The sequence below is a fragment of the Papaver somniferum genome, chromosome 7 (assembly GCF_003573695.1).
Source record: "Papaver somniferum cultivar HN1 chromosome 7, ASM357369v1, whole genome shotgun sequence".
NCBI lineage: Eukaryota > Viridiplantae > Streptophyta > Magnoliopsida > Ranunculales > Papaveraceae > Papaver > Papaver somniferum.
Genome location: NC_039364.1, coordinates 185754518 through 185760010, shown reverse-complemented (window position 1 = coordinate 185760010; position 5493 = coordinate 185754518). Strand labels below are relative to the sequence as shown.

The 5493-nt window shown below is 34.5% G+C and overlaps 1 long non-coding RNA gene across 8 annotated transcripts; it reads right to left on the bottom strand.

Annotated features, from left to right (window-relative positions):
* Positions 1–279: 279 nt before the first annotated feature.
* Positions 280–4864, bottom strand: LOC113299168. Of its 8 annotated transcripts, XR_003334722.1 has the most exons (6): positions 4541–4864; positions 4096–4307; positions 3168–3331; positions 2634–2726; positions 831–2541; positions 280–735 (listed from the first exon to the last, which is right to left on the bottom strand). It is a non-coding gene; the product is annotated as an uncharacterized LOC113299168 (long non-coding RNA). The 8 variants fall into 8 exon arrangements; XR_003334716.1 differs by having other exon boundaries at positions 831–975; positions 1642–3331; XR_003334720.1 differs by having other exon boundaries at positions 831–975; positions 2473–3331.
* Between the last annotated feature and the right edge of the window lie 629 nt (positions 4865–5493).

The window sequence follows — 5493 nt, the reverse complement described above, 5'->3', positions numbered from 1 at the left end:
TGCCAACTTGTTTGCTATCTGCAGGTGCTTTATCTTTGAAACTTCGATGTTTTGATGGACATGAATACTTGTTGTTAATCATTTGATCCTCAGCTGCTTTAAGTTTGTGTTAGGTACTGAGTTTTGACATCCAATTTTTTTCTTCTTTAATTCCACCCAGCATTCCATTTGTAGTCTAGTGAAGTCATGTCTATGGCCTTTAATGGTGCTTATATTTCGTATGGTTTCCTTAATATTTTTATTATTGTAGCTATGAAAATTACGGTTATTAGACTGGGGTTATCAGGTAACATTATCATCAGTAGACTACCAAATCGTCTTTCATGAAGATTAAATCAAATTTCATCTTCAATTGCCTAGTCTATTAATAAAAACTTACAGAAAAACAAACATAGCACCTATAAACAAATATAAACAAACACAGTACCAAAATCTTAGGAAGAAACAAACATATACTCATGAAAAAAACAAACTTTGGTTCTCGTTCGTCACTGCGAGTCTTCTTTTTGAGCGGCCAATCAATAGTGTGCGAGTTCCCTTCATTTTTCACATTTGGAAAAAAAACCTCCGTCTGATCCAGAATGCACAGGCTGGGTATGGTAGTTTAATACGTGGAACGGTGAAGCTCGTCGGGATATTCTGTTTCATGTTGAAGGAATTGAGGGTGATCCGGAAATCGACAGCTTGATGTAGGATCTGTGGGAATCCGGACACCACCGCAGCTTTTGCAGTATCCTGGAATGTTGTGAGTAGTTATAAGATTGTAAGTGATCTAATACTCTGATGGGAGCTCAATTACGATTTGACAGAATATTGTTTTCAGTGATTACCTTGTGATGGATATCAACTTTGGCTTCACATTTAGTGCACCAAAGGTCACCATTTCTTGCTACATCGTTGGCAGGCAAGATAGAGCCAACCACTTTCGATAAGCACATTGGTGGCCGTGGCGCTACACATGATGACATTAGCGACCTGCACACAAAGAGTTAACATAAATCAAATCTGAATAAGTGGTTTATATATTGACACACTGATAGGAAAATGTGATCTTCAGGACATCGAAGAGCTATGAGACATAAATACAAAGCTAAGAAAAATATTTCCACTATAAATGTTTATCTTCTTCACTGAGTGAGTACCTAAGAAAAAACATCAAAAAAACCCAATCAATGCTTGCCTAATAAGTTACCTAAGTTTTAAACCTGCAAATAATGGAATAGGTTGCAAGACACTTGCTTGCCTAATGAAAGACTTTAGCCTTCTATACATAGGATCAATTCCAGTCAGTCATTTGTCTATTACCTTATTTCCAGAAATAAGCCTCATTATTTTTCTATTCGCATCTTAATGTTTATAATTATTACAATGTCTATTGTCCATTAAAACGGGATGATCGCAAACTGAGGATCAAATGATTAACCAATCAAAGAATATGACCTATAACTTGAGAAGTATACATGCACATGTTCAATTCTTAAGAAAAAAGAAAAGAAAGGCTTGAGTACAGGTTGCATTTAGGAACTGGATATTTCCACGAAAGACGGTATCTATGAATCCGTTCATACACATAAATCTTCGCGATCACAACAGTACTATGTTTGTACATTAGATATAAACAAATGTAAAGGCAATCAGTACCATTTATCCATAGACATCAGAAAGACCCAAAATATGAGGAGCTGGTAAAGGTTGTTGTCATATCTTATAAGAAACTACCCTTAGAATGCTTGCCTACATCACCTATATCCATGATACATCGAAACATGGGATCAGATTGCCCTTATTCTTTGTGACAGCTTTTCATTTCACATTTAGCTAAAACGTAGATAAAATACAAAAAACATGTATATGAGTTAAATCGCATTCAAGAATTTCTAAAGTTTCCGAACAACATAAAAGATTCTTAACATGGTTTATAACAGGCCAATAAGCAGGCCAATGATTCCTAGCGTTACTTCCTTTCCATACTGTTAATCAAGTCATTAATAAATCTAAAATAAATTATCCTTATTTCGGAGGAGAAAAAAATGATCTACTGAGCATTGTTGAGGGACGATTGAAATCTAATGTCTGTTCACTATGTATTTAATACCACCGATTGAAAGGCTGAAAGCCTGTACATTGGAAAGCTAAAATCACCAGTCGAACACTAAACGCCTGAAACCAATCAAATACTTAAATGTAAATGGAGTTGGATGCATTACGGAGAGGACAAATTACAAAAATCGGAAAAGGAAAGGAAAAACACAAAACCTTTGTTATGAAAATCGAAAAAATTGATTTTTTTTCTTCAAAAGCCGGCTACACATTAACAGAGAATTACTAAGAAATGTCAAAAACACAAAACCTTTGTTATGCCCAAATTTATCTTTTTACATTGGGGACGTTAAATAGCCATCACAATATGAAGACTAAAAACAACTAATTAATATTTAGGAATAAATTATAAAATCATATCACTTGCATAACCTGACTTGCTCCTTAATGCTCCTTGACAGATTAGAGTCAATCCCATGATACAAATAAAGGACCAACTACCTGTACATGTATAAGAAAATCAAATGCAATATAGTGATAATCCTTTATTTGAATAATAGTGTTCGGAAAGTTCAATCCAATACAGTTTGAACCTCTTCAATAGTAGAAAGACGAAAGTCGAGCAGCTTTTTCCTAAAATCCCACCAACAAATCCCTATCCGCAATTCATGTTCCTTACATAGTAACTTAAATCAAAAAATTTCAACAAACTTAGTCTGTATATTGTAGAGATTATAACATAAAGTAAATATGGGACATAGTAGTCCATTTCCCTTATTTAGCTTGCCTAACGTCCCACATTTATCATGTTTGAAATAGTAGCACGTTACAGACACTCATCCCTAACTTAATTCCAGTGAAACAGTAAAAAAAGTTAGAGATCAATGTGACAGTAACCATATGATTTCAAATCAACAAATGAACATCTTGGCCCTCTCTTAATTTTCTTAGGGACCGATAGATAGAACTTAGAAAACAAAGACAAAGACTATTGAAAACCCTACCACAGACTCTTTTTATCCTAGATCCACCAATTAAAATGTAAGCATAGGAATACATAACAGCAATGGGGAGAGGAAAATTGAGCACCAACAATTCAAATCCATCCAAAAAGAGGTAACTTATACCTCTTTCTCATGTTTGGTTTATTAATTTGTATTCGGGCACCTGCAACAATTGGAACGACCAAGAATTTACACCTGAGATTCCTAGGTTCACGCATTTGGCATGGCTGGACACTGCCCTTAAAGCAGATGGATGTTGGTGATGGTATTTAAGAAACCCACCACATCTGCAGCAGAAAAGTTTCAAAAGTAAGAAAACCATAATGGTTGCAAACAACACATGTATTCTGAAGTTTCGATTCATATGTACATAGGAAGGAAATCATCGTTGCATTGTTGCATCCCTAGAAATTGACACGGATAAATGGTACGAAGTATCGGCATTCATTTCAAACAATTCTTAGAAGACCTTCAACAATAGGTATTAAAAAATCAGAGAAATTTTTTGGATGCCTTGCAGGCTGGGTTGTTAAAGTCATATAAAACTCCTTAATATTATTACACATCGCACCTATCTATATTGTGGTAAGGCAGATATTTTCTCCACCATTCAAGGATACAAACGATAACTCAATGTCTTTTCAGAAAAATTAACCCATCCAGAATTTTGGCAATGCATCTTAGATGGAATAAGGCATGGCTCAATACTGGCTGAGGTTAGTTTTTTCCAGGTTCAAATACAAACAAATACAAAGACAAAAGAAAAGAAGGTCCTGCAAAGATGGGCTACCCAATTCAACTGTTTGAAGTGAAGAATAAAAGAAGGAAAGGGAAGTGCTATTTCTCTGCTGAATCACTGTGGCGGAAGTCCTACCAAGTTATAGAAAAGGAAAAAATTACAACAAACCATTCAATTTAGATAAGCCAGCTGATCAAAAAACTCCCAACAAAACAAAAATTGAGCGAAATTTGATTGTGTAAAAACGTTTATTAGATTGAACGACACAGTAATCACAAAAACCAAATAAAAAAAGAGAGATAGGTAACATACCAAATGCATACCCCAACAGTTTGATTCGCAGGAAAAGAATGATCAGTTTGCTGGAAGAGTTTTGAACCTCTTGCATCTTTGTATTTGCACAAATGGTTTTGTTTTTATAACTTTTCTTCCCAATCATGCCCCCCAGATCCTCTTCCTTTTTTATTCATGCAAATTTGATTGATTAATCAGCGATGCCATTTCTTCGGTTCTTTTGGCAGCAACTGAAAATTCTAAGAAATAATTTCATCAGATACCTAATACAAAAATAGGATTAAGTGAGACACGGCAGACTAATGATTTAGTATGAACTTGAAGAACTAAAGTAACATCATCATGGGAAAATCCAAAACCACAGAGCGACATTATCATAGCAATTGAAAATGTAAAATGAACCAAAAGGAAATTACGATGGGCAGATTATGTAATCGCAAGCAAGGAAAGAGATGAAACTTACATGTTCAACTGGTGGGAGATGCTGTTCTCGATTGGGATTAGACATTTTATAGAGAGAAATCCAATTAATGCTGGATGGACGTTTTACTTTTGTAAAGTCGCCGAAATTTCAGTTGGATTGGGAATACCTAACGTTTTTGATGAGGGAATGGAAAGACATCCTAGGGTTTCTAAGCCATTAAGGAATAGGGAAGGTAGTAGCGAGATGATGAGAGCTATTAATTTCCGGTTTCTGAGATCGATTTGAACTTCCATCTGGTATTAAAGGTATTAAAGAGAGAATGGAAATGCTAATTCACTCCCGTAGAGATGCCGTTACATAATGGAAATCCAAATTCATTAATTTGCAATGAAAACACATACTCCTCCGTTTCATAAAGATAGTATGTTTTGACTTTCTCAAAATATTAAGGAGATCATACTATTTTATTTGACTACCCTTAATTACTTATTTATTTTATTTTAATAAAAACATCAGTAATAAAAACTATCCAAAATTGTTGTGAGGATTATAAATACGAAATATAAAAAATATCAAATTTATGAAGTATAAACTTTATAAGGAATTTATTTTTTTAGTGTTAAATGTATATTTTCTTAAAAGGAATGAATGATATATTTGTTTCCTCGAATATACTAATTTCTTTAATATTTTAGATTGGATCACGTTAAAAATGGATTTATGATTATAAAGAATTCAAGGATATATTAGAGAGTTTATTGAAAATGTATGACTATATACAGAAGCTGGACATAATTTTGAAACTGACGAAAAAGGAATAGAGGACGGTCTTTCAGAAACAGAGGGAGTACTATTAATACGCCTGACGCGGGACGCCAAGGAAGGCAAGCCATTAGATTAACTAAATCAAGAAAATACTGGGAGTGGGTGAGATCACGGCCGCTAGTTGATACAACGGATGTATCCCAGCCGTCCCGTGACACAACATACAG